Source organism: Balaenoptera physalus (assembly GCF_965194825.1).
Source record: "Balaenoptera physalus genome assembly, chromosome: 1".
In the NCBI taxonomy this organism is placed as follows: Eukaryota; Metazoa; Chordata; class Mammalia; order Artiodactyla; family Balaenopteridae; genus Balaenoptera; species Balaenoptera physalus.
Window position 1 is genome coordinate 18983256 of NC_138882.1, and position 27464 is coordinate 19010719.

General features: G+C 37.8%; 1 long non-coding RNA gene across 3 annotated transcripts; it reads right to left on the reverse strand.

Annotated features, from left to right (window-relative positions):
* Nucleotides 1–6603: 6603 nt before the first annotated feature.
* LOC309644657 lies at nt 6604–27058 on the reverse strand. 3 transcript variants are annotated; one of them, XR_014254541.1, is made up of 4 exons: nt 23600–27058; nt 21781–21895; nt 19962–20055; nt 6604–7330 (listed from the first exon to the last, which is right to left on the reverse strand). It is a non-coding gene; the product is annotated as an uncharacterized lncRNA (long non-coding RNA). The 3 variants fall into 3 exon arrangements; XR_014254542.1 differs by lacking the exon at nt 6604–7330 and having other exon boundaries at nt 19928–20055; XR_014254543.1 differs by lacking the exon at nt 6604–7330 and having other exon boundaries at nt 19928–20062.
* Nucleotides 27059–27464: the final 406 nt, after the last annotated feature.

A 27464-nucleotide genomic window follows, 5' to 3' on the forward strand; every position in this document is an offset into this window, starting at 1 on the left:
CCTGTGCAGATAGAAAATGCAGAGATAGAAGCCAACTAGGTACTGTAGATTGGGGCCACTCTCCAGACAATTTAGGCAAACTGATTCAGTGGTTACACCAGGCCAGTAAATCATCCTATTGAGTGAGAAAGTCACCCTGGGACAGAGGCTGAGTTTGGATGATGTATCCCATGTGGTTCTCTCCCCTTGGCTTCTCCCACTGATTGCCAGAGCGTCATGCCCTACCTCAGTCTGCACAGAGGTGTGTGACCATAGCCAACGTTAGTTTTCTTTGAGGAGGCAAGATAAATGGTTATTTGCACCATCTTCTTAAAGTTCAACAAAACCAAATAATCCAAAGTGTAGGGGATAAAATAAGTAGATTTGAAAAAAATCCACATTCAAAAAAGAAAGAAATTCTGTGAATCAGCAACCTGAAAAAAATGAAAACCAGAACTGAACGAGTACAGGTGTTCTTCTTCCTTGTATCCAAAATGTAAGTAGTTTGTTACTTTCTTCCCTAAAGCACTCCATGAAGTAGATTTTGGTAACTGCTGATATAGAGAGAGATTTATTAGAGATAGAAAAGTTCTAGTCACTGCCTTGCCAAAGCAACAGCATAAGAAATTTACTTTCCATGACAATTTACTTAGATACATATTTTTAAATACTGCAGTAAGAACAGAAACATACACTTTATGTATGTTTAATGGACTCTTTAATAGAAATGGGTATAAGACCCTAACTAAGACAAAAAATAATAAGTGTTGGCAAGGATGTGGAGAAAAGGGAACACTTGTACACTGTTGGTGGGAATGTAAATTGGTGCAGCCACTACAAAAAACAGTATGGAGGTTCCTCAAAAAATTAAAAATAGGACTACCATATGATCCAGAAATTCCATTGCCAGGTATATATCTGAAGGAAATTAAAACACTAACTGGAAAAGATACCTGCACCCTCAAGTTCATTGCAGCATTATTTACAATAGCCAAGACATGGAAACCATCTAAGTGTCCATCAACGGATGAATGGATAAAGAAAATGTGATAGATAGATAGATATAGATATTGATTAGATACGTTACTCAGCCATAAAAAAAAGGGAAATCTTGCCATCTGTGACAACATGTTACCTATAACAGAAAGGGACTGAGATGCAAATGATTTAACATTTGCATAATTTTTCAGAGAATACTTAAGCTACTCCCTGATGTGTAACCATTACCACAGGAAGTAACCATTGTGGCAGGAAGTTGAACAGAAACTGACCCAAAATAGACAAAACTATGAGGCACACTAAATTGAGTTAATATCTTTGATTATTGGTTATGAACAAGGCAGGTGATCTTTACACATATGCCTTACATATTGCATTAAGATATTTTTAATAAGTTTAACTATGGCATTATAGTGATTCAACAAATTATTTTCATTTTCATGTCTTATCATTTCATTTGCTCAAAGGATGTGTGTTTCAGTGCAGCTGTTAGGACACAACAATCTCATTTTGGTGCCTGAATTGAAACTTTAAGGGAGAAAAATTTGAGGACTGATGAATGGACACATTTCAACGAGCACTTTTAACACCGAGAAAAAGAACCTGCTCTGTGCTTATTCCCTCCTATGTAAGTCATTCTAAATCAGGGGAGATTAATGTCTTTCTCAGATGAAGAAGCTAGACAGCCTGGCAAGCTTGTTTCACTGGCATGTAATAAAAACTTTGAAGCCAAGGACCAGGCTGCCATGTCTCCCTAGGTAAGAGAGGTGTCCCCTTCTTTCTTAGCTCTTCCCCCAAGCAGAAGAAGGATGGGGAGCTTCTGCCTCACCGTACCTATACTGGGGATCAAAAGTCTATGTCAGCCTTCAGAGATGCCAATCTGGCACTTACAGAAGTATTAGGGTCACTTAAGGAATATGAGCAATAAAAAGAAAGGAAAAAATGACTTTGGAAACCTTTCAAAGACACGAGAGACGACATTCTGGGGCCAGGCAGAGAATGAGAAACGATCCTGGGTTTTATGTGCATAAGAGAATTGAACCACATCGTTATTAACAAAGCCATGAGGAAACCCTGGCTCCAGTGCCATTCTGCCTGGAAGTGTAATTTCTAAGAGGGAGAGTGGATTCACAAGGAAGACCATGATTTGTTTGGGATTTTGCCCCCAGAGTGTAAGAATAGCTTAAGCATTAGGTATTCCTAATTTGTTATAACTTGTGAGCAACTGGCTGCATTGGCAAATGTAAAGAGGCTGGGACTGCATCGGAGTCTAATAAAAGCCCTAGTAAAAGTTTTAAACTAGTTCACACATCTGCAGTCTAATGGGGGGTATTACCTAATCCATGCCATTGCCACAGCAGCCCCACCCACCTAACCGACTGGATACCTGCTAAAGAAGGAGGCTGGGGAGGGTTTTGGTACACCATTCCCTCAAGGCAGAATTTACTGCTTCTTAGAGAACCACCACCATCTTCAGAAGAACCAGGAGGGGATTTATTTAAAGAAATACAGCTAATTCTCTCGGGTTCCCATAATTTGCACTTGCAAAAATTCCTTGAAAGGGGCTGAAGCCTGCCTCTTCAATGGAGAGAGATCTTTACCAGGAGACAAAAATTGAAGTCTGGCATTTTAATGCCCCCATGCAAGAATCATCCACAACGCCCCAGGGTCCCAGCGGTGGTTCGAAGAGCGCTCCAACTTAGGATTGTGGAATTTCACTCTGGAACAGAGGAAGAAGCAGGGAACAAATAGCAAGAGGTGGGAAGCCCAACATTTCTTTCCACACTTTGGAAATTAATCTAGAACCTTGGGGGAATACAAAAGGTATTTTACTTAAAGTTTTAAAGCTTTGTAACATGTTGATATTAAATGCAAAAAAACCAAATTCTTGTTCTATTCCAGAATTAGTGTTATATTTTTTCTGAAAGTGTTTACATCGTAAGCTGACATTATGATACATTTAATTAGGTGATTCTAGAGATTATTCTAGCACCAGGCATAAACCTGTCCCATATAAGCCCACATCGCTCACTGGCTGAGTATCAAGAAGGTGAGCATGGCACTTAGGCAGCTAACAGTAGCAGCCTTCAAGACCTGTACCCACCAGGAACACATAGATCAAACTGGCTCTTAGAGTCTAGTCACACATTTATATTAAAAGGGAGAAAAGTCACCTTCTGGGGTTTTTTCAGAGCTTCAGATAGTCTCCCTTCCCTCAGCTCATCAAGTTTAAATTGGCTTCCTTTGTTAATTTCAGCCACCCTTGCCTTCTAGACTAAGGAGATTTGAAGCCCCTCTCCAGGTTACGGAAGGTACAATGCACTTTTCAGTTCACCATATTTTCCTGAAGGAAAATCTCTCTGCCTCCTAAAAGCAGCCCCAAACCACACAAAAATGTGGGGAGCAGTAGGAAGGAAAGAACCCAGGTCCAACTCTTGGTTCCATCAACCCACGGTCCCGCCAAGAGCTGCTAGGTGTCCCGTGTCAGATGATTAGCATCAGGTGATCCTTGGAGCCAGACAATCAGCAAAATAATCTGCCTTATTCTAATAAGATTCATTGCAATGTATTTATTGTCCTAAAAATGCATGTGCTGATCAGGTCTTTATCTGTATGCATGCACTCTCAGACAAAGAAGTACAGACCTAAGGACTCGCTTTCACTTTGGTGGAGAATATCAGTTTCCAAGTCATGCCGAGCCAAAAAAAAAGCACTATTAAATTTAAGTCCACTAAGGAACCACAAATAAAATATGTTAATTCCACTTTAAAATCTTAAAAGCTCTGCTCTACAGTTGTTGCCGTCTTTTTTTTTTTTCTCCCATTCTCTAGTTCATAAAAATCAGAATGGTCTGAATTTGAGTTATTAGTCCCTGACACTTTCATAAAATCGCAGCACATTTCTTCTTCTGTAATGTATTTGTTCTGCTTGTGCATCAGGTAGCCTGGAGTCTCATTTGCTTCTCACTTGTCTTAAGAATGTCTGAGGCACTGGCTTCAGGTACTGGGGTAATTGGGACTTAGGAAGGTTGGTTCACACAGGGAGTGGAAGAGTTAAGATTCAAGTTCAAGTCTCTCTGAGTTTAGAACCTTCAGTCCTTCATGTTGCTTCTCTCTGCCTAGCAACACGTAATAGTCCTAGAGCGTCTGACTCAATGCTTCAGTATAGTCTCCAACAACTTTGTGTGCTGACTGGACCCAGACACCATAGAGAGGTATTAATATATATTCAAGATCATGGCCTTTCCATAATAGAAGATATTTTGTTGCCAAGTTACCAAGAATGTCTGGTAGTGTCAGAGTTGGGCTTGAGTGGGGACGTCAGCCAAATAAAACTTTTCTTGTGGCTTGCTACTATTATTTTTCAGTGGCAATAATGACTCAGAAAACAATCTTTTAAAATATATTTTAACACCTAGATATTTTCAATCAAGGGTCCTTGAGTGGTGATGCCTTGCTTGTCCTGAGTTGGACCCATACTCCTTCCAGTTTTCTGCAACCACCATACTTGCCATTGAGAAAAGACATCAGACACGGAGGATCCCATTCCAGGCTAGTTCTATCACTCAGTCCCATCACTCCATCTCAGAGGTTCTCAACGCCCACCCCAACCCCCTGCAAATTAGGATTCCATAGAGACTGTAATCAGCATGAATATCAGAGTGAAAAATAGAACACACTTGGTGTCCTCAGCAAAGAAATGATTCCAAAGCGTCATCTATTCACTTATTTGAGTAGGGTTAATTTTTATGCATACCCCCAACCTATGACAAAAGTATTAACAAACAGTAAATGATGTGTTGATTTTTACTAGAAAACCAGCTATAATATAGTACAAATGAGTAAATGTCAGAGCTCTGAATCCATGACAAAGATGGTGAAATGTAATTTTAATCACCCTCTGACCTCCATGCTTACATGATCAGTCAGAAGGTATAATATACATCTATCCACAATTATTATAATGTTGAAATAAAGAAAACATGTTAGGTATATCATTTTTTCCATTTCAAGAATTGCTTTTTTCTTTTTTCTTTTTCTTTTTTACTTTTTCTTGGCTTGCTTGCTTCTTATTCATGTATATTGAGTTAGATGTGGGAGTATCCTCCTTGACCATCTTGTACATTATTTGCTTTTCTGGTACCTTTGTACAAATAAGAAAAAGGTGATCTCTCTGGATCATTACTTGACAAGAGAAAGATACTTTTTTAAAGGAAGAAAATGGAGCTTATGTCTTCCTCCAGGAAGGACTGAGCACAGACTGGATTTCAGCTCCCCCTCCGTCTCTCTGTCTGGCATTTATGGGTAGTGTTTGAAATGTGTAGTTTAAGCATGTAGCCTGGAAGGCTTGCCCACAGTCAATTCACAATTATTCTTTTACCCCAGTGTCATTCAAAGAAGTCTCTAAAGGACATTTTTGAAATCCGCCATGTGTTTTGGTTGAGACAAGGTTTGAGAAGTTTCTAGCATTTAGTGAGAAGGGACCAGGTATGTTAGATGTCTTGCAACGTTCAGGGAAGTGCCAAACTACAAATAATTGTTTCGCATTCTGCAGATAACTTTTTTTAACTGGAATAATTACCTGAACCTTGACCCTAATTCCTTTATACATATAAATTAAAGAATTTATTTAGCAGTTTCTATATATGTTAAAATTTCCAAAAATGCAACTACTGTGTAAATCAAGAGAAGACTGTACTTTGTTACAAAGATTTTCTCTACATTTTGGAAAACAGCACCACTAAAGGAAACTCAGGTCATAGGATTTGCATTTCTAATGCAAAACATTTGTTATTAGTTTGTGTTAGTAGCTGTTCCATTCGTGACTGAACCTATGTATGAATATATTTTTTTAGATCTTATTTCAAAACATCAAATATAAAGGAAAGTGACAACAATATCCAGCTGACTTTTTAAATTGAGTTTTATAGTTTTGCCCATAAAAGTCACCATTGTACCTTCAATTCTTGTGTTTTTTTTTTTTTTCAAATGAAGCAACAAAATCATTAAGACTGAAGAAACATTTTACAACAGAACATCCTAATAAAATTGTTAAAGACATGCCACATTTCCAAGTAATCTTGTCTCTGGGATGTTTATAAATAGTCTTTTAATCAAAAAAAGAACAAATCTTAGTAGTACAAATGATTACAAAATGTGGTAATCTATAAAATATTGGAGAAAAGCTAATCTTACTAGCTGTACAAGAATTTACTAGAATGGTGATGGAAAGGAATATAAATAAAATAATTTTTTTACTGTTTCATTCAGCAATGTTAAGAATTGTTGAGATAGCATATAGTATTGAAAAATTAGCTGTGTAATGAACTGTAATAAGCAAATTTTTGACAAGTGTATGAAAGTAACCTATAAGAAAATATTTACTGCTCACTTATGTAAGATTTGCAAGAAAAGAAAAAAGTTGAAAGAAAGAACTATTTTCAAAATTCCTGATAGAGGACAAAAAAGGATGTCAATAGTTGGATTTCTTAAAAAATATATTAAACAGAAAAAAATCTCATTTTCTATGTCATTGTTTGTACCATAGATAATTAGACCAGTTATCATTTGTCACTAAACAAGGTTTTATAAACAGCTTCAAGTATCATAATGTTTTAGCAGTTCATTCTATTTTTCATAGTAAACCAGTAGACAAGAATCTTGGTGAAACATTTCAATAAATGTTTTTTGAAATAAATAATAAAATAAAAAATAAATTTATTGATTTCAAAGAAATACAAACTTAAGCAGTCTGAAGTTAATAAAATTAAGACTAATTCTTTGAATGACAGATTATTTAGAAACCTATGACATGACAAAGATATTAAAAAGTTTATCTGACATACTAAGTAATTTTTTTCATACATTTGAAAGGCTCTCAAAGGAAGTTGCTTATAAATATTTTGTTCACTATTTGATGCTGTTGTAGAGCTATTTCATTTAACTAATGAAAAATTAGTGGCAAATTCAATGCCAAAATTCAAATATTGAAAAATGATGTGTTTATTTTTCAGAGTTATTGATGAAGTTAAATGAAGTGATCCTGAAGATGCAAGGAAATGAGTTAATCACATTAAAGTGAAAGGAATTTTCATAGGAATTATCAAGAAACACATTTCTTTTAAAATAACCTTTGTCACTGAGCATTTTCATTGTTCTTTCCAGCTGTTGGATCAGGTTAAATGTAATAATATTGATATTATATTACTCATATTGATAATATATTACTCTTACATGGCTGAACCCAAAAGATGAGATGTAAAGATCTGAATGAATTTTCATCAGTGATTGGGTGGGATTTATTTATTTGAAATGGAAAAGGTCCGTCAGCCAACATTTGCAAAGTGAGTTACCTGAGAAAGAAAGAAAGGACAGGGGTCAAAGAATTTAATCAGTCTAATTATAAAGTTATGAATTTCAACCTACCTCTTTGGAAATAAGCTAAATTACTTATTAGAGCATTTCCAACTTCATATTTAGTTGGAAAAAGTTTCAGTGCTATCTCACAGTTACTACAAAGTACAGTTATTGTAATTATATTGCAATGGTCACTGAATATGCTTAAAAACATACAGCAAAGATGATATTAACTGTTTCAACAAATTTAAAATCTAATATTATTAAATTAGTGGAGTAAGGATTCTTTTTATTATTTTTAAAAATAAATTTATTTATTTACTTATTTTTGGCTGCGTTGGGTCTTCGTTGCTGCGCGCGGGCTTTCTCTAATTGGGGCGAGTGGGGGCTACTCTTCATTGTGGTGCGGTGGTTTCTCATTGCGGTGGCTTCCCTTGCTGCGGAGCATGGGCTCTAGGTGCTCGGGCTTCAGTAGTTGTGGCACGCGGGCTCAGTAGTTGTGGCTCACGGGCTCTAGAGTGCAGGCTCAGTAGTTGTGGTGCATGGGCTTAGTTGCTCTGCTGTATGTGGGATTTTTCTGGACCAGGGATCAAACCCATGTCCCCTGCATTGGCAGGTGGATTCTTAACCACTGTGCCACCAGGGAAGACCAAGGATTATTTTTAAATATTTTATATTATTACTCAGATATACATAGTAGCTCAATAATAAGAAAACTGTGCTTTAAAAAAATGCATATTTATTTTATTTGGGTTGCCTTTTTTTCTGAGAAGTGTAGTATTCCATTGAGCCAGTTGTCTTGTTAGAAATTTAGGCTCATACATAGTTTGTTTTGTATGAAATGTGCATTTTATCATGGTCTACTGTCAAATAATGTTATACTCCCTTTACAAGTTACATAAGAAGTTTATAGCAGTATTTTTCTATTTTTCCCTCTAATCCTTTGTAATATTACTGTCATTTATTTTTCACTTCTATGTATATTATAAACCACACCACATTTTTACTTACTTTGCTTTAAACAGTCACTTGTATTTGGAGAAATTGGAAAATGAGAAAATGTCCTTAATATTTGCCTGATATTTGCTATTTCCAGTGCACTTAATTCTTTCATGTAGATCTGAGTTTCTAAGTGGTATCTTTTTTCTCCTTTAGTCTTAAGAACATACTTTAACATTTTTTGTAATACTTAGAGAACAAATTCTCTCAGCTTTTGTTTGTGTGAAAATGTCTATTCCATTTTCATTTTTGAAGGCTGTTTTTGCTGATTTAGGGTTCTTTTTTAATTTTATTGAAGTATAGTTGATTTACAATGTTGTGTTAATTTCTACTGTACAGCAAAGCAACTCAGTTATACATATATATATATTCTTTTTCATATTATTTTCCATTATAGTTTATCACAGGATACTGAATAAAGTTCCTTGTGCTATACGGTAGGACCTTGTTGTTTATCCATCCTGTATATATCAATTTGCATCTGCTAAACCCAAACTCCCAATCCTTCTCTCCCCCACCCCACTCTGGCCCTTGGCAACCACAAGTCTGTTCTCTATGTCTGTGAGTCTGTTTCTGTTTTGTAGACATGTTCATTTGTGTTGCATTTTAGATTCCACATATAAGTGATATCATATGATATTTGTCTTTCTCTTTCTGACTTACTTCACTTAGTATGATCATCTCTAGGTCCATCCATGTTGCTGCATGATTTAGGATTCTTGACTAACAAGAATTTTGTTTTGTTTTGTTTAGTATTTTTAAAATGTCATTCCTTGTCCTCTGGTTTGCACTGCTTCTGATCAAGTCAGTGGTAATTGTTATCTCTGTTTCCTGGTACATAATTTGTCTTATTTCCTCTGGCTGCCTTTGAGATTTTTCTCTTTCTTATCAGTTTTTAGGAATTGTACTATAATATGCCTCTTTGTACTTTTCTTTGTATTTCTCCTGTTTGGAGTTCATTAGGCCTCTTGGACCTGTGTGTTTATAATTTTCATCAAGTTAGAAAATTGAATGTTATTTCTTCAAATATTCTTCTCTTCCCTTCTGTTTTCCTGGGACCCCAGTTGACACATTTGTTAGACCTTTTAGATGATTAAGAGGGTAACTGGGAATCTGCTTTTTCATGTTAAGTACACTTTGATTCGATTCTGAATAGTGTGAATGTTATAATGTTGATATTCTCCATTTTGTTGTCTTCCTTTCAAGAGTGTTGAATTTTTGTTCCAGCAGCAGTTAAATTAAGTGTGAATTACCTTGATTCTTTGGAGTCTTGTTATTCAGCTTTATTAGGTCAAGCCTTGAGTAACTATTTTGACTGTACTCCTAGGGCATGCCTTCTCTGGCGCATCTCCTAATGCTCCAGATATTTAATGAGGTCTTTTCATTCTAACTTGATCAAATTCAAACTCTTCTCAGGCCTGTGTATGCTCACCTTATAGCTCCTGGTTGCTTGTCTTTCCGCAGTAGCTGTTTTTCTCCAGCCTCATGGAGTTCCATTCTAGATTCAATGGGACTTCTATGCAGATTTTCTGGAGCTTTCTCTGCATTTCTCCTTTCTCCCTGGCCCTCTTCCCTGTACATTCTAGCTCTCTCAGCCTCCCTGGTCTCTGATCTCAAACCCAGGCTCAGCAAGACGGCTGTGCTCCAGGTAGGCTGTGCCTCCCTGTGCTGTGGTCCAGAACCCTGCTTCAGACCGAAAACCAGAACAATCAGATGACATCCCTTACTTGTCTTCCATCTCTTGGGAATCCCAGTCTTGCATTGGCACGTGTCCAACATCAGAACACAGTTGTTTCCTACATTTGGTGCAGATATGTATTGTTTACGGCAGGAAGACTATTCTAATACTAGTTCTTCAGCCGTGACTGGAAGCAGAAGTGAGTTCCCTGTTAATTTTGATTTTCTTCTTGCCTCAGAAACATATCCTAAAACAGTTTTCTACAGCCTCTTGTGTGTATTACTCTTCTTTTTTCTTAATCCACCCTCTTCTCCCTACCACCTGCCAAAATATTTGGCTTTCTAAGTCTTAATAAATAACAGAAACTGAAAGTGTTCCCCAACACGTGGCAGGAATTTAAAACCTAAGATATGTTTTCTGTGCTACTCTGTCACGACTCTGCCCTGTGTCATTTCGTATGAATTATTCTGATTCTCCCCTTACAAGTGAGATACGGCCCATTTGTCAGATTGTCACATTTCCTCATTTCTCCACTTTGTTGCTCTGCAATTTTCCTTGGCATGTTATCCCAAATTCAATTAAGGTCATTTCTCTCTTTCCCTTATTATACACGAATGAATCCAGGTTGTTACAACCTATCCACACACTAGCTTCCATTTTAGTGTAACTCATACCTCTGCTATTCCATTTCCCTGCTTACCATATGTGGCATGCTTTCTTATCTTTTTACTTGTTGAGAAACCAAACTCACTCATCTGACTACTTCACTGCATCTTCTAAGTAGCCCTGTCCAGGCATTTACATAATGAAATGCATACTGTTATACATTGCTTTTCTTTTTAAAAAGACTTTATTTATTTATTTTTGGCTGCTTTGGGTCTTCATTGCCGGGGGCGGGCTTTCTCTAGTTGCAGCGAGAGGGGCTACGCTTTGCTGTGGTGCACGGGCTTCTCATTGCAGTGGCTTCTCTCGTTGCGGAGCACGGGCTCTAGGCGCACGGGCTTCAGTAGTTGTGGCACATGGGCTCAGCAGTTGTGGCTTGCGGGCTCTAGAGCGCAGGCTCTTTAGTTGTGGCACATGAGCTTTGTTGCTCCGCGGCATGTGGGATCTTCCCAGACCAGGGATCAAACCCGTGTCCCCTGCATTGGCAGGCGGATTCTTAACCACTGCGCCACCAGGGAAGTCCCTGCTTTTCTTTTATTTGTCCTTTTTGAGGGTATTATATTTACATGGAGATATATTAATGTTTTTGAAATTATGTGTGTACATAGATGATGTCATTTGTTACTTCTACTTCAGCACAGTGAAAAGCACATGACAACATATTGGCCATAAGAGGGCATTGGGTTCTATAGGATTGGAAACCACTGATTTATTTATTTAATACAAATTAGTAATTCCTTTCCATGTTCAAAACATTGTCCTATGTAAAATATAAAGGTGAAGTGGATGTCCTCAAGGAGTTCAATTTAATAAAAGAGAAACCCTGGAAATTCATGAATGTAGGGCTCACATCTGTTTAGTTTGCTACAGTATCCCTTGTTCCTAGAACAGTTATTGACACAGAGAGGATGGTCAATAAATGCACCTTGAATCAATGAAGGTAGGTCTTCAAATAGTCTAATCAAAGGCAGTAAGTAAAGAATGACCTAATAGTGGTATAAATGGAATATTGTAGGAATTTAGAGAGGAAAATATCAGACCTACACTGACCATAACAGGCCTCTTGCAGGAAGAGACTTTTCATTTAGACTATGATACATAAACCAGATTGACACACAGGAAGTTGACAAGGGCATTCTGAAGTGAGGGGACAAGTAAAGAAACGCAAATGCAGAATGACATGGAACGTTGGAAGAATGATCAGTAACCACGTTTGTCTGGACCTTAGTAATCAAGTTCAAGTAAAAGAGTAAGAAGAGAAGAGGCTTGAGAGTTAGGGCTGGCCAGAGCACAGAAGGAACTACACCCCAGACAGGAGAAACCAGGGCTCATTTATGACATAGCAAAAATAATACCCAAGGAAGGTTACTCTACCTTTGCTGTGTAAGGAAATTGTGAGGACAAGCGCAGGACTTAACCTAGAGGACCTTCTCCTGATCAAATGTCCACCAAATATGTGAACTGCAGAAAAACCCCCTTTTTGAAACTAGTAAATTTCAGAATGACATTATTATTTTTAATATCCTATACCTGCAATGAGGAGATAAAGAGAAATTAGTGGCGTTTAAGTCATATACAGGTTTAGGGAAATAATAGAATGTTTGAAGTAAAAGATTAATGTAATGAGAGATAAAGGAATCTTCCCAGGAACTTGAGTGTTTTGTCCCTCTTTGTTCTTCAATATGGACATTTGTGGGTGTGTGTGTGTGTGTGTGTGTGTGTGTGTGTGTGCTATAAATTAAAAGTTATTTTACTATGAGAATAATAGCAATTACCTAATTACCAATTACACACCATTGGAATAAAAGACAGCCCTTTAAGTTTAACACATTTTGCATCATAAGAAACACTTATATTCTAAGACTCTAAAAAAGAGTGGATATATGCACATGTATAACTGATTTACCCTGCTGCACACCTGAAACCAACACAACATTGCAAATCAACTATACCCCAACAAAAATTATCAAAAAATAAGTAAATAGGAAGAGAGGAACCAAGATGGCAGAGTAGAAGGACGTGCTCTCACTCCCTCTTGTGAGAACACCAGAATCACAACTAGCTGCTGGACAATCATCGACAGGAAGACACTGGAACTCACCAAAAAAGATACCCCACATCCAAAGACAAAGGAGAAGCCACAATGAGACGGTAGGAGGGGCACAATCACAGTAAAATCAAATCCCATAACTGCTGGGTGGGTGACTCACAGAATGGAGAACATTAAATGCAGCAACATTCTCATTATAGGGGTCCCAGAAGGAGAAGAGAGAGAGATAAGACCAGAGAAAATATTTGAAGAGATTATAGTCAAAAACTTCCCTAACATGGGAAAGGAAATAGCCACCCAAGTCCAGGAAGCACAGCGAGTCCCATACAGGATAAACCCAAGGAGAAACATGACAAGACACAGAGTAATCAAATTGCCAAAAATTAAAGACAAAGAAAAATAACTGAAAGCAATAAGGGAAAAATGACAAATAACATACAAGGGAACTCCCATAAGGTTAACAGCTGATTTCTCAGCAGAAACTCTACAAGCCAGAAGGGAGCAGCATGATATACTTAAAGTGATGAAAGGGAAGAACCTACAACCAAGATTACTCTACACGGCAAGGATCTCATTCAGATTCAATGGAGAAATCAAAAGCTTTACAGACAAACAAAAGCTAAGAGAATTCAGCACCACCAAACCAGCTCTACAACAAATGCTAAAGGAACTTCTCTAAGTGGGAAACACAAGAGAAGAAAAGGACCTACAAAAATAAACCCAAAACAATTAAGAAAACGGTCATAGGAACATACATATCGCTAATCACCTTAAACGTGAATGGATTAAATGCTCCAACCAAAAGACACAGGCTTGCTGAATGGATACAAAAACAAGACCCATATATATGCTGTCTACAAGAGACCCACTTCAGACCTAGGGACACATACAGACTGAAAGTGAAGGGATGGAAAAAGATATTCCATGCAAATGGAAATCAAAAGAAAGCTGGAGTAGCAATACTCATATCAGATAAAATAGACTTTAAAATAAAGAATGTTACAAGAGACAAGGAAGGACCCTACATAATGATCAAGGGATCAATCCAAGAAGAAGATGTAACAATTATACATATATATGCACCCAACATAGGAGCACCTCAATACATAAGGCAACTGCTAACAGTGATAAAAGAGGAAATCGACAGTAACACAATAATAGTGGGGGACTTTAACACCTCAATTACACCAATGGACAGATCATCCAAAATGAAAATAAATAAGGAAACAGAAGCTTTAAATGACACAATAGACCAGATAGATTTAATTGATCTTTATAGGACATTCCAGCCAAAAACAGCAGATTACACTTTCTTCTCAAGTGTGCACAGAGCATTCTCCAGGATTGATCACATCTTGGGTCACAAATCAAGCCTCAGTAAATTAAAGAAAAATTGAAATCATATCAAGCATCTTTTCTGACCACAACCCTATGAGATTAGAAATGAATTACGGGGAAAAAAACGTAAAATACACAAGCACATGGAGGCTAAACAATACGTTATTGAATAATGAAGAGATCACTGAAGAAATCAAAGAGGAAATCAAAAAATACCTAGAGACAAATGACAATGAAAACACGACGATCCAAAACCTATGGGATGCAGCAAAAGCAGTTCTAAGACGGAAGTTTATAGCTATACAAGCCTACCTCAAGAAACAAGAAAGATCTCAAATAAACAATCTAACCTTACAGCTAAAGGAACTAGAGAAAGAAGAACAAACAAAACCCAAAGTTAGCAGAAGGAAAGAAATCATAAAGATCAGAGCAGAAATAAATGAAACAGAAACAAAGAAAACAATAACAAAGATCAATAAAACTAAAAGCTGGCTCTTTGAGAAGATAAACAAAATTGATAAACCATTAGCCAGACGCATCAAGAAAAAGAGGGAGATGACTCAAATCACTAAAATTAGAAATGAAAAAGGAGAAGTGACAACAGACACCGTAGAAATACAAAGCATCCTAAGAGACGACTACAAGCAACCCTATGCCAAAAAAATGGACAACCTGGAAGAAATGGAAAATTCTTGGAAAGGTATAACCTTCCAAGATTGAACCAGGAAGAAATAGAAAATATGAACAGACCAATCACAAGGAATGAAATTGAAACTGTGATTAAAAATCTTCCAACAAACAAAAGTCCAGGACCAGATGGCTTCTCAGGTGAATTCTATCAAACATTTACAGAAGAGATGACACCCATCCTTCTCAAACTCTTCTAAAACACTGCAGAGGAAGGAACACACCCAAACTCATTCTAGGAGGCCACCATCAACCTGATACCAAAACCAGACAAAGATACTACAAAAAAAGAAAATTACAGACCAATATCACTGATGAATATAGATGCAAAAATCCTCAACAAAATACTAGCAAACAGAATCCAAAAACACATTAAAACGATCATACACCACGATCAAGTGGGATTTATCCCAGGGATACAAGGATTCTTCAATATACGCAAATCAGTCAATGTGATACACCATATTAACAAACTGAAGAAGAAGAACCATATGATCATCTCAATAGATGCAGAAAAAGCTTTTGACAAAATTCAACACCAAGTTATGATAAAAACTCTCCAGAAAGTGGGCATAGAGGGAACCTACCTCAACATAATAAAGGCCATATAAGACAAACCCACAACAAACATCATTCTCAATGGTGAAAAACTGAAAGCATTTCCTCTAAGATCAGGAACAAGACAAGGATGTCCACTCTCACCACTGTTATTCAACATAGTTTTGGAAGTCCTAGCCACAGCAATCAGAGAAGAAAAAGAAATAAAAGGAATCCAAATCGGAGAAGAAGAAGTAAAGCTGTCACTGTTTGCAGATGACATGATACTGTACATAGAGAATCCTAAAAATGCCACCAGAAAACTACTAGAGCTAATCAATGAATTTGGTAAAGTTGCAGGATACAGAATTAATGCACAGAAATCTCTTGCATTCCTATACATTAATGATGAAAAATCTGAAAGAGAAATTAAGGAAACACTCCCATTTACCACTGCAACAAAAAGAATAAAATACCTAGGAATAAGCCTACTTAAGGAGACAAAAGACCTGTATGCAGAAAACTATAAGACACTGATGAAAGAAATTAAAGATGATACCAACAGATGGAGAGATATACCATGTTCTTGGATTGGAAGAATCAATATTGTGAAAATGACTGTACTACCCAAAACAATCTACAGATTCAATGCAATCCCTATCAAATTACCAATGGCATTTTTTACAGAACTAGAACAAATCATCTTAAAATTTGTATGGAGACACAAAAGACCCCAAATAGCCAAAGCAGTCTTGAGGGAAAAAAACGGAGCTGGAGGAATCAGACTCCCTGACTTCAGACTATACTACAAAGCTACAGTAATCAAGACAATATGGTACTGGCACAAAAACAGAAACACAGGTCAATGGAACAAGATAAAAAGCCCAGAGATAAACCCACACACCTATGGTCAACTAATCTATGACAAAGGAGGCAAAGATATACAGTGGAGAAAAGACAGTCTCTTCAATAAGTGGTGCTGGGGAAACTGGACAGCTACGTGTAAAAGAATGAAATTAGAACATTCCCTAACACCATACACAAAAATAAACTCAAAATGGATTCGAGACCTAAATGTAAGGTCAGACACTATAAAACTCTTAGAGGAAAACATAGGAGGAACCCTGTTTGACATAAATCACAGCAAGATCTTTTTTGATCCACCTCCTAGAGTAATGGAAATAAAAAAAAACAAAAATAAACACATGGGACCTAATGAAACTTAAAAGCTTTTACACAGCAAAGAAAACCATAAACATGATGAAAAGACAACCCTCAGAATGGGAGAAAATATTTACAAACGAATCAACAGACAAAGGATTAATCTCCAAAATATATAAACAGCTTATGCAGCTCAATATTAAAGAAACAAACAACCCAATCCAAAAATGGGCAGAAGACCTAAATAGACATTTCTCCAAAGAAGACATACAGATGGCCAAGAAGCACGTGAAAACCTGCTCAACATCACTAATTATTAGAGAAATGCAAATCAAAACTACAATGAGGTATCACCTCACACCAGTTAGAATGGGCATCATCAGAAAATCTACAAACAACAAATGCTGGAGAGGATGTGGAGAAAAGGGAACCCTCTTGCACTGTTGGTGGGAATATAAATTGATACAGCCACTATGGAGAACAGTATGGAGGTTCCTTAAAAAACTAAACATAGAATTACCAAATGATCCAGCAATCCCACTACTGGGCATATACCCAGAGAAAAACATAATTCAAAAAGAGTCATGCACCCCAATGTTCATTGCAGCACTATTTAGAATAGCCAGGTCATGGAAGCAACCTAAATGCTCATCGACGAACGAATGGATAAAGAAGATGTGGTACATATATACAATGGAATATTACTCTACCATAAAAAGGAACAAAATTGAGTCATTTGTTGAGACGTGGATGGATCTAGAGACTGTCATACAGAGTGAAGTTAAGTCAGAAAGAGAAAAACAAATATCGTATGCTAACGCATGTATGTGGAACCTAGAAAAATGGTACAGATGAACCAGTTTGCAGGGCAGAAGTTGAGACACAGATGTAGAGAACAAACGTATGGACACCAAAGGGGGAAAGCCACGGGGGGGTGGCGGTGGTGGTGTGCTGAATTGGGTGACTGGGATTGACATGTATACACTGATGTGTATAAAATTGATGACTAATAAGAACCTGCTGTATAAAAAAATAAATAAAATAAAATTCAAAAAAAAATAAATAAAATTTAAAAATTAGTTTGAAATTTTAGATTCAAAAATAAAAGAAACACTTTAAAAGAGAAAGTCAATATGGACAATTTTAATATCATCCCAGGCATAAGACACTGGGAGCAATATAAAGTCACAGTAGTTTAAGCTTCAAGAAAGCTGTTGGGAATTCCCTGGAGGTCCAGTGGTTAGGGCTATGTGCTTCCAGTGTAGGGGGCCTGGTTTTGATCCCTGGTCGGGGAACTAAGATCCCACAAGCCACGCAGTGTGGCCTAAATAAATAAATAAATAAAAGCTGCCTCCTATCTGAGATGACAGACTCAGATAGCTTGACTTTCGTTACTAACAAAAAACATCTGAATACTCACGATTGCCACAATAAGAATGTCACTTAGTGAAGTTTTCTATTTTTTATCTTTCCTGGATGCTTTATCATTTCTTCTCGGTAACAGAGAGCCTGGGTTTTTTCATCTGTTTTGGCTTTGCAGTTACCTGAGAGAAATAGACTTCAAACTCTAAAGGCATCCTATGTATACCTTCCTGAGAGCCATGGATTCATTCAACCTCTAAGGCAATGGTTAATAAGACTTTATTTATTCCAAAACCCAGGCAGCAAGAAAAAGGCCCTTTTGCAGACTCCAGCTGAGATGACACATGAAAGCTGGAGTGTGGGTTCGAATATGCCCTGGTCAGAAGAGATGAAGAGTCCTGTAATCTTGTGGTATAACATTCGATCCTCAGCGCACACCACAGAAGTCCATTATGGGCCCCAGAAATCCCCTGGTTACTTCTCCTCCCACACCCTAGGAAAATAATTACTAGTTTATGCCCAAAGATTAAAACAGCCACAGCATGAAACGACTTCAGTGTTCCTCTTAGCGTACTTATTTGCTTAAGCCCTCTTCCAGAATATCCCATCAGTCAGAATTCCAGGCAGTGCTTAAAACGTGCAAAGTTGCTCAGCTTTCATCTCGGGCTATTTTGACTCGGGCCCCAGTCTCTTCCTCTAAGTGGGGTGTGATTTTTATTTTCATTCTTTCTCATACAAATCACACATTTCTTCCACTTGATGTTTCCTTGTTTAGTTACGGTAACCAGGAATGAGGTCTCTTCCAAATTGAGAAGATGGAGGGAAAAAAAAAAAGCTATTAAGTCTTTTTTTCTTAATCTGAAACTGAATAAATCAAATCTTTGAACGCTGAGTGGGCGAGAGGATTAACCAGCATTCTGTGAATGGATGCGGTGATTCATATTAACTTTGGCAATTGAGATATTAATTCTAATAAATTCTAATCATTCGTTTTAATTCTAATTAATTCTAATAACCTAACACTAATGAACCTTTAGTTGGGAGCTAATGAAATTGTGATAGAGGTACAGTAATAATAGCATGATAAACCGACACAGGAATAAGATCTCCCAGTAAGTAGAAATGAGTTTATTTACTGATGTCAAACTGACGCAGGTTAGTATGAACTACTGTGAATTTGTAAAGTAGAACCTCAATAAAGTATAAGATTCCATGAATTGAGTTCTTTATCATGACTTCATCTATAAAATTATAAATAACAAAAATATCCCATCTTTACTGAGCACTTACTATGTGCCAAGTGTCTTCATGCATTTTTATCATTCAGTTCTTATAGTCTTTTTATTACATAATTCTGTCCAATTTACAGACATGGAAACTGAGCCTGAGAGATGTGAAATAACTTACCTAAGTAAACTAGTGGGTGGTAGGGCCGGGGCAAAAAACTAAATCCTTATTCTTAAGCTCTTTGTTATTTTAGTTACTTTATATATATATTTCTTATATTACAGTATGATTTTTAATCATATCATTAACATCGTGTTTTGAAAGAATCTTGCTGATTTTTTCCATCATCTGTTGAACAGGTAGGACTACATTTGGTTGCAAGCAGCAGTAAGTACACTTAAATGACCTAAACAAATTGAGGGAGGCTCATTGTTTGGTATAACGCAAAGTTTGGGGTCTGGTCTGGTCTAGCTTGGCAGTGTCATCAAGGATCCAGGCTTTTTCTGTCCAGTCAGTACCCTTAACACAAAGGAGTGTCATCTTAGAAGTGTGATAGAAGTGTGAGCTCCAAGCATGAGGTCCATAGGCAAGTCAGGAAGGAGGGGAAAGCCTGGACCAGTGACATCTATCCTTTTCCTTAGAAAATCAAAAGCTTTCTCAGCAGTCCCAGCAGACTCTTCTTACATTCTACTGCCCAGATTTGTCATATGGCTGCACCTAACTGCAAAGGCAAGCAATATTTTTGGCAGGTTCTATAAGTGGAAGTAGGCAAGGGAGAAGGGGATTGGGACTGGGCACGGAGTTAGCCAACCAACAGTATCTGCCAAAAGTAAACATTCAGTTACAGAGGCTCTTAATCAGTTCTAGCTGCTATAACAAAACTACCATAGACTAGGTGCTTAAACGATAGACATTTATTTCTTACAGTTTTGGACACTGGGATGTCCGAGATCAAGATGTTGGCAGATTCATTTCCTGGTGAGAGTCCTCTTCCTGGTTTGCAAATGGATGCCTTCTTGCTGTATCCTCATAGAGTGGAAAAAGAAAGATCTGTGTCTTCCTCTTTTATAAGGACATTAATCCCATCATGAGGGCCCCATGACTTAATCTAACCCTAATTAACTTCCCAAAGCCCCACCTCCAAATACCATCATATAGAGGATTAAGGTTTCAACATATAAATTTTAGGAGGGGGATGCAAGCATTCAGTCCATAGCAGAAAAGATTATTTGATCAATATATTATAGCTTTTATTAACTGGTAATAGAATTGTTATAAAGCATTTTTTTTAATCAGTTTATTAATTGTCACAATGGTATAATGCAGTATTTTTTTTTCCATTTTTTAAATTAATTAATTTATTTATTTATGGCTGTGTTGGGTCTTCGTTTCTGTGCGAGGGCCCTCTCCAGCTACGGCAAGTGGGGGCCACTCTTCATCTTCATCGCGGTGCGCGGGCCTCTCACTATTGCGGCCTCTCCTGCTGCGGAGCACAAGCTCCAGACGCGCAGGCTCAGCAACTGTGGCTCACGGGCTCAGCCGCTCCGCGGCATGTGGGATCCTCCCAGACCAGGGCTCGAACCCGTGTCCCCTGCATTGGCAGGCAGACCCTCAACCACTGCGCCACCTGGGAAGCCCTAAAGCATATTTTTTAAGAGACAAAGTCTTATGGAAAACAAACAGTTTTCAGAGTGATAACAGTGCTGAGAAAAGCCTGTTTGCAGGTGCACGTCTGGGGCATACGGAGTTAAGTATGCATAATGTGCACGCAGGTCTCTTGACAAGTATGGAGAGAGCGTGGGGAAGCAATTCAGGTTAATATGCAAATAATCATAACATAACATATGCTACAAGCTATGAAACAGTGGCAAGCAAAATGCAGACTTCAGAGGAAGGAGAAATTATTTTTCACTGGGGAAAATGTTTTGCTACAAGGAGTTTTTTGCCTATTTGGTGGAGAGTGGAAAGAGAATCTTCAAATAAATGACTCTCTAATGGTAAAACTTCGAATACTGTGGCAAGTATGTATAAGAGGTAAAAATGCCCAGTGTAAGTTAAAGCACCAAAACTGCTGGATGGATAAGAATCTGCCTGACAGTGTTTAAGCAGTGTGGCATCGGCAGCCATGGATTAGTGCATTGGATTTCCCAAGTGGCAACATGAATATGAGCGTTCTTGATATCTCTGATGTTTAGATATCACCATTGGCCATTTCTGGGATTTTCCTCTTCCTTAATCATTTCATCAGCTTGAGATTCTAGGGTTCCTGGGGACTGAGAATTGTTTGCTGTGTTAGAGAAACACATAACATTTTAATTGTGCTTGGAGACAGGGAGACTCAATGAGGGAGACTAATTAAGAAACATAAATAAACTAGGAGTTCTGCTTTGCCTCATGTCATATCATTATGGTTCAGAATGAACTGCTAAGCTTTATTATGAGTCAAAGAAGTGATCAGAGTCACTGATTTAGGAACAAGACTAAGGGCTCTATGTAACATATAAAGTAAAGAATGGAGGCAACTACTATGTTATTATAATTATTATTTTTTACTGTACATATACTTTGGTTATCATAAAATACACTAATTATTTATGAGGCATACATCATGTGCTCTGGCATAATCCATGAATGCATTATAACATTTTTTATTTCATCTTCACACTAAACAAATGAGATGGGTATTCTCATTACCTTCATTTTCTAAATGAAGAAATAAGACTAAGAATGTTCAAGTGACATACCCAAGGTTATATATTCCTCTCTGGGTGCTTGGCAGGTGACACAACTTGCTTTGAATCATGACTTATTAGTCCCCCCAAAGCCATGTTTTTAACCATCATGTAAACTTTGATATTTCTGTAATGAAAAGAAAAGGCAAAAGAACTTTGAATTCAAGGAAAGTTTGTCAGATTCCAGGTGTAGAGAGATTTATCTTGGAAACAAGCAATTAAATGTGAACATATTTGATATGGAATGTTGAAATGCACATAGAAATTGTCCCATGATTGGATGCATTTATTAATACAGCTAATAATATTATATGTGAATGCTTGTTTCCATAGCTGCATAATTAATGGTGCTAAATGCCCATCTACATGCAGGGGTTGGCAACAGGGGTTGGCAAACTATTTCTGTAAAGGTCATATAGTAACTATCTTCAGCTTTGTGGGTCATAGAGTCTGTCACATTTGCTCAGCTCTGCTGCTGAAGTGCAAAAGCAGCCATAGACAACACATAAATGAATGAATGTGACTGTTTATTTACAAATAAAACTTTATTTACAAAAACAGGCAATGATGGACTTGAACTACGGTCCATAGTTTGCCAATCTCTGTGTTGGAGGACTAAAATAATTCCATTTCACTGAGGAAATTCCAAGATTGCCACAATTGCAAGCAAGTAAAAACAATAGATGTTTTTGAATTTAAGCAATACCTGAATCTTATGTTTATAAATGGAAGGGGTCAACATGATTTTTGTTTTTACTTTGAATCATGTTAAATGACGAGTCAGAGGAAATGGACTTATGGTAAAAGATAAAACAATTCAGTAATTCATCAGGAAGACTTTCTTAGCTGTCAGATTAACTAAACATTGGAAGGTACTTTAGAGGCAATATTAACAAAAAATAAATAATGTTTACAAGAACCAGAGTAAAGCTCAGTATCAATCAGTCTATACATATATAATGCTGCAAGTCCTGTTGGAGAAACACAAAGATTAAAATAAAGTACAACAAAAGAAATGAATACTAGAGAATTAAATATATTTAGTTTATGAGAAATTATTATGCGAGTAGTTATTAAAATTATTTATTTGGTGGTGTAGAAAATACTTCCATAGTTAAGAGTGCATAAGCTACTTCTATAATTAAAAGTCTATACGGTAGCCATCTCTAGAGATGACAAAGAAGAAAGTAGACCAGCCTTAATGGATTTAGACTTTTAATCATTTGAAATCATGGAATGGATTCATATAACCTTTTGAAATTAGTTATAGCTCTATTACTCCATAGCTTTATAAAGCACGCATCAAAAGGACTACATATATACACATACATATATATATATGTATGTGTATATATATATAGTGTATACATATATATATATAGTGTGTGTATACACAGACTATGTAAGTATGTTTTATACATATATGTATATTACTTATTATTCCCTATTCTCTGTAAAGTATATATATACATATATATAGTGTATATTATATATAATATATAGTGTATATATTATATATAACATATAGTATACACACACTATACATATACTGTGTATATATAGTATATAAAGTTTATATAGTACAAAATGTAAAGCTACACGTAAATAGTTTATATATAGCATATGCAGTGAATATATACATATATATTTCATTCTACATATATATGCTAAATAGAGAATAAAGGTTAATAAGTGATGTAAGATTACCAACATTTCAACATCATATATCTCATTAGATCTTCACATCAACAGATAATACCAAAAAAGGCAAAGTAACGTGAACAAAGATAATAGCGACTAGATTTTTAAGAAGACCCCTGTTCAAATTTACCTGTACATAATAGTTGGATGGCTTGAAGCTTCCATTCTTTCCTTCCCCAACAGATGGCACAGAAGGAGAAAAATGGGACTCACATCGAGTTGTGCTGCAAATCATTTATCTTCTATAAGATGTGGGGAAGCCATTGAATTGGTAAACAAGACTTTTGTAAGCATGCATAAAACGTATTCAATATTTGGTCACAAGGGATTTCCATTAAGCTTTCATGGGAGTTAATAAATCAACAGAAACCACTTACTGAAACATTTTCATGGGTCCTGTGGAATTCTAAGCAAATATCGGGTTTAAGAATGAAAAGTCAGTTATATTTTCAACATAATCTAACGTTCAAAGAAGTGTAAAAGATGCTTAAGTGTTAATATTTTATGTTTCCCCACTCTCAGCAGTAATTGCAGCCCATTAAAAAGAATGCTAAGACATAGCTGTTAGCACTGGCACGGGCCCAAGGAAACACTGAACCGTCACAGAGGGGGGTTAATTGCTACACGAAGAGGTAATTTATTAAGGAACACTGAAGCCCTGTATACTCCCTAACGTGAGGCTGAATGGCACAATCTTACGTGAATATTACATTTTATAATCAAGGCCTTTTCCATGGTAGATTTCAGAACAAGCTTAGCTAAACGATACAGAGAGGTGGAGGGGGAGAAAAAAAAACTCCAACGCAATTTTTCTCTATGGCTCCCATACACTCGCCCTTGGTGCCCTGCAGTCTGGCGCTCCCACCACCAGGAAAGTTGGCTGCTCCGTAAAATTCTTGGTGGCTGATGAGAAAGGCTCATATAACTATCAAGTTGAAGGACGGCTTCTACTGTTTATTTGTCCAGATCTGGTGCTTCAGTCCTCTTCTGAGTGTTAAACTTAATTTTCACCATTTGTCAGAAGTGGTGTTTTCAGAACTTTATCACATTGAAGTAGCCCTTCATCACAGTTTAGACCAATATCGCGAGGCTTATTAAACATCACGTGAAGAGAAAATCGTGGCCCCACGCATCCCTTGCCTAACGTCTCCCGTTTGGCAGAGTTTCGTCTCAATCCTCTGGGTTCCTGGTTGTGTCCTGAACTTACGATTTTTGTCCTGAACAAGAGTCCAAAAGCAAGTGGGAGGGCAAGGTGACTCTGAGGAATCCTTTTACCTAAAGTGCTGAGGGTTTTCTTGGCTGTACTAACAACAAATTCTCGATTCTCAAACGATTTAGGAAAAGAGAATTAGTTTTACCTCTTTGTCTCTCTTTTTAATATTGCTAACAGCAAACTGACATTGAAGAAAAATTCCCTTGAAAAACAGGGTAAAGGCGAAACAGTGGTTTCTCTGAAATGCATCACTGATGTGTTCCAGCTTTTTCCACTTTGTAGCTTGGTCCTTTAGCCATCTCTGGTCAAACCCTCAATAAAGAAGTGTTTACGGAGTACTTATTTTGCTCCTGGCGCCGGGTTAAGAGTGATGCTTTAGCAGAATACAAAAGGCATACAATACATGGCTCCACCCTTACGGAGTGTTCAGTGTTATAGGAAAGATCAAAAAAGAATTTATGTGAAGCAGAGAACAATTTTATAGAAACTACAACAGGAATGATAGCAGAGAGAGAGCAATATGGGCAGATTTTGATGGGTCTTTATTCATCTCCTTTGTTGAACTTCTCTCCTGCTTCAGTTTTTTTTTTTTTTTTTTTAAAGGTGTAGGCTTATTTATTTATTTATTTTTGGCTGTGTTGGGTCTTCGTTTCTGTGCGAAAGCTTTCTCTAGTTGCGGCAAGTGGGGGCCACTCTTCATCGCGGTGCGCGGGCCTCTCACTATCGCGGCCTCTCTTGCTGCGGAGCACAGGCTCCAGACGCGCAGGCTCAGTAATTGTGGCTCACGGGCCTAGTTGCTCCGCGGCATGTGGGATCTTCCCAGACCAGGGCTCGAACCCGTGTCCCCTGCATCGGCAGGCAGATTCTCGACCACTGCGCCACCAGGGAAGCCCGTGCTTCAGTTTTTATTTTCTCCTCTTCTGCCACTTTTTCTATAATGCAATGGCGTCTTCCCTTGATCTGCAGATGATCAGAGCCATTATCTGGATGTTTCACCACGCACTTAACACCATCCAACCTTGGGCTCCATGATCAAAATTATGTCTTACACTTGAACTATTTCCCCCTAAAACACTCTCATTTCTTCAGTGTCAGTCAGCTAGGTGTTTGGGACAAGATACCAATTAAATTAGCTCACACTCCAGCATCCTCCACCTTCATCTCCCTCTTCTTCAATTTTTCCATGGATGGTCCAGATTTGAAATAGTCTGTCCTATTCTAAGACTATACCTTGACCATGAATCAGATGATTGGGACACTCCATCTAAATCAGGGGAGAGAACAAGAGAGGTTTCTTTCTCAGCTTCAGAGGACTGTCTATTCCACCATCCCCTTTTCATTTACCACCAAGTTCCATTACTGTCCCTGATCCTTTTCTGTTTAGAGTTTGATGTGCAGGCTGCTGTACTTGAAATCGAGCAGGACCTTGTGGGGCTCCTGGGCACAGGAGCCTTTCTGTCCCCCATTTCTTGTAGGCAAGACTCCAGCTTCCATGACCTTCCCTGAGTTGCAAAGGGCAGGTTCGAACAGTTGCTACTCAAGGAAGGAGCAGCCAGGAAACCACCTGAGGCAAGATTAAAGGGACCAGGGAAGCTCATCAAGATTAGGAGATCGACCACCTGAGATGAGATTAAAGGAGTTCAAGCCCTGCACACACCCTAATCTTATCTGCAACCCCACCCTTGAACCATTGCTATAAAACTCCTCATCAAATCCTCCCGGGTTGGGACACATAGTTTTTCCAAGGCAGAAGCCTGCTGTGTCCCCCTTTGCCTGGCAAAGCAGTAAAGCTATTCTTTTCTACTTTACCCAAAACTCTGTCTCCAAGATATGACTTGGCACTGGTGCAGAGGCTGAGCTTTCGACATCATACTTGATATGTCATCAAGGAGAGAGAAGAAACCACCTCGTTTTTAGAGCAAAAGGAGCAGCATGCCCTAAGTAAACATTATGCTTGCTCTGCTTTGGAGCATACTTGAGGGGCTGCACCTGTCCACTGGAGACCCCCAGAAAGCTGAAGGCAAACAAGATTCCTATCGGAAAGAAAGAAGAAGCTTGGATCCTCCAGAATGCAGGTCCATGTGACTTCCTAGGGCCTTCAAGTTACTTTCTGCTCTCCCCTCTTTCCTCTATTTGGAACTCCAAATGCTCATCCTGGCTATTTGTAATTAATACTAAGCATGGTAATTTCTATTTATATCTTTAAAATGTGTTTTTAAAAAAGAAATAATTTTTAAGTTTTTCCAGTCAGTTTTTTTCATTCTTTTTGCCTCACAGGTGGTTCCTAAATCAGACCAATATATCACATAGTTAGAGCAGCCTCTATTCCGGATAACTTTTCACTCATTCCTCATCCTAGGCAGATTTAAAAAGTCATTAAAGGGCTTCCCTTGTGGCTCAGTGGTTAAGAATCCGCCTGCCAATGCAGGGCACATGGGTTCGTGCCCCGGTCTGGGAAGATCCCACATGCCGCGGAGCGGCTAGGCCCGTGAGCCACAACTACTGAGCCTGCGCGTCTGGAGCCTGTGCTCCGCAACGGGAGAGGCCGCGACAGTGAGAGGCCCGCGCACCGCGATGAAGAGTGGCCCCTGCTCGCCGCAACTGGAGAAAGCCCTCGCACAGAAACGAAGACCCAACACAAAACAAAAAAATAAATAAATAAAAAGTCATTAAAGATCACAGCTTTATGATCACATTAAAGATTCAGCTCACAGAATGAAATCAAACATACACACACATGAACACACACACACGTTTCCAGGGGTTAGTCCTTTTTTTGGGG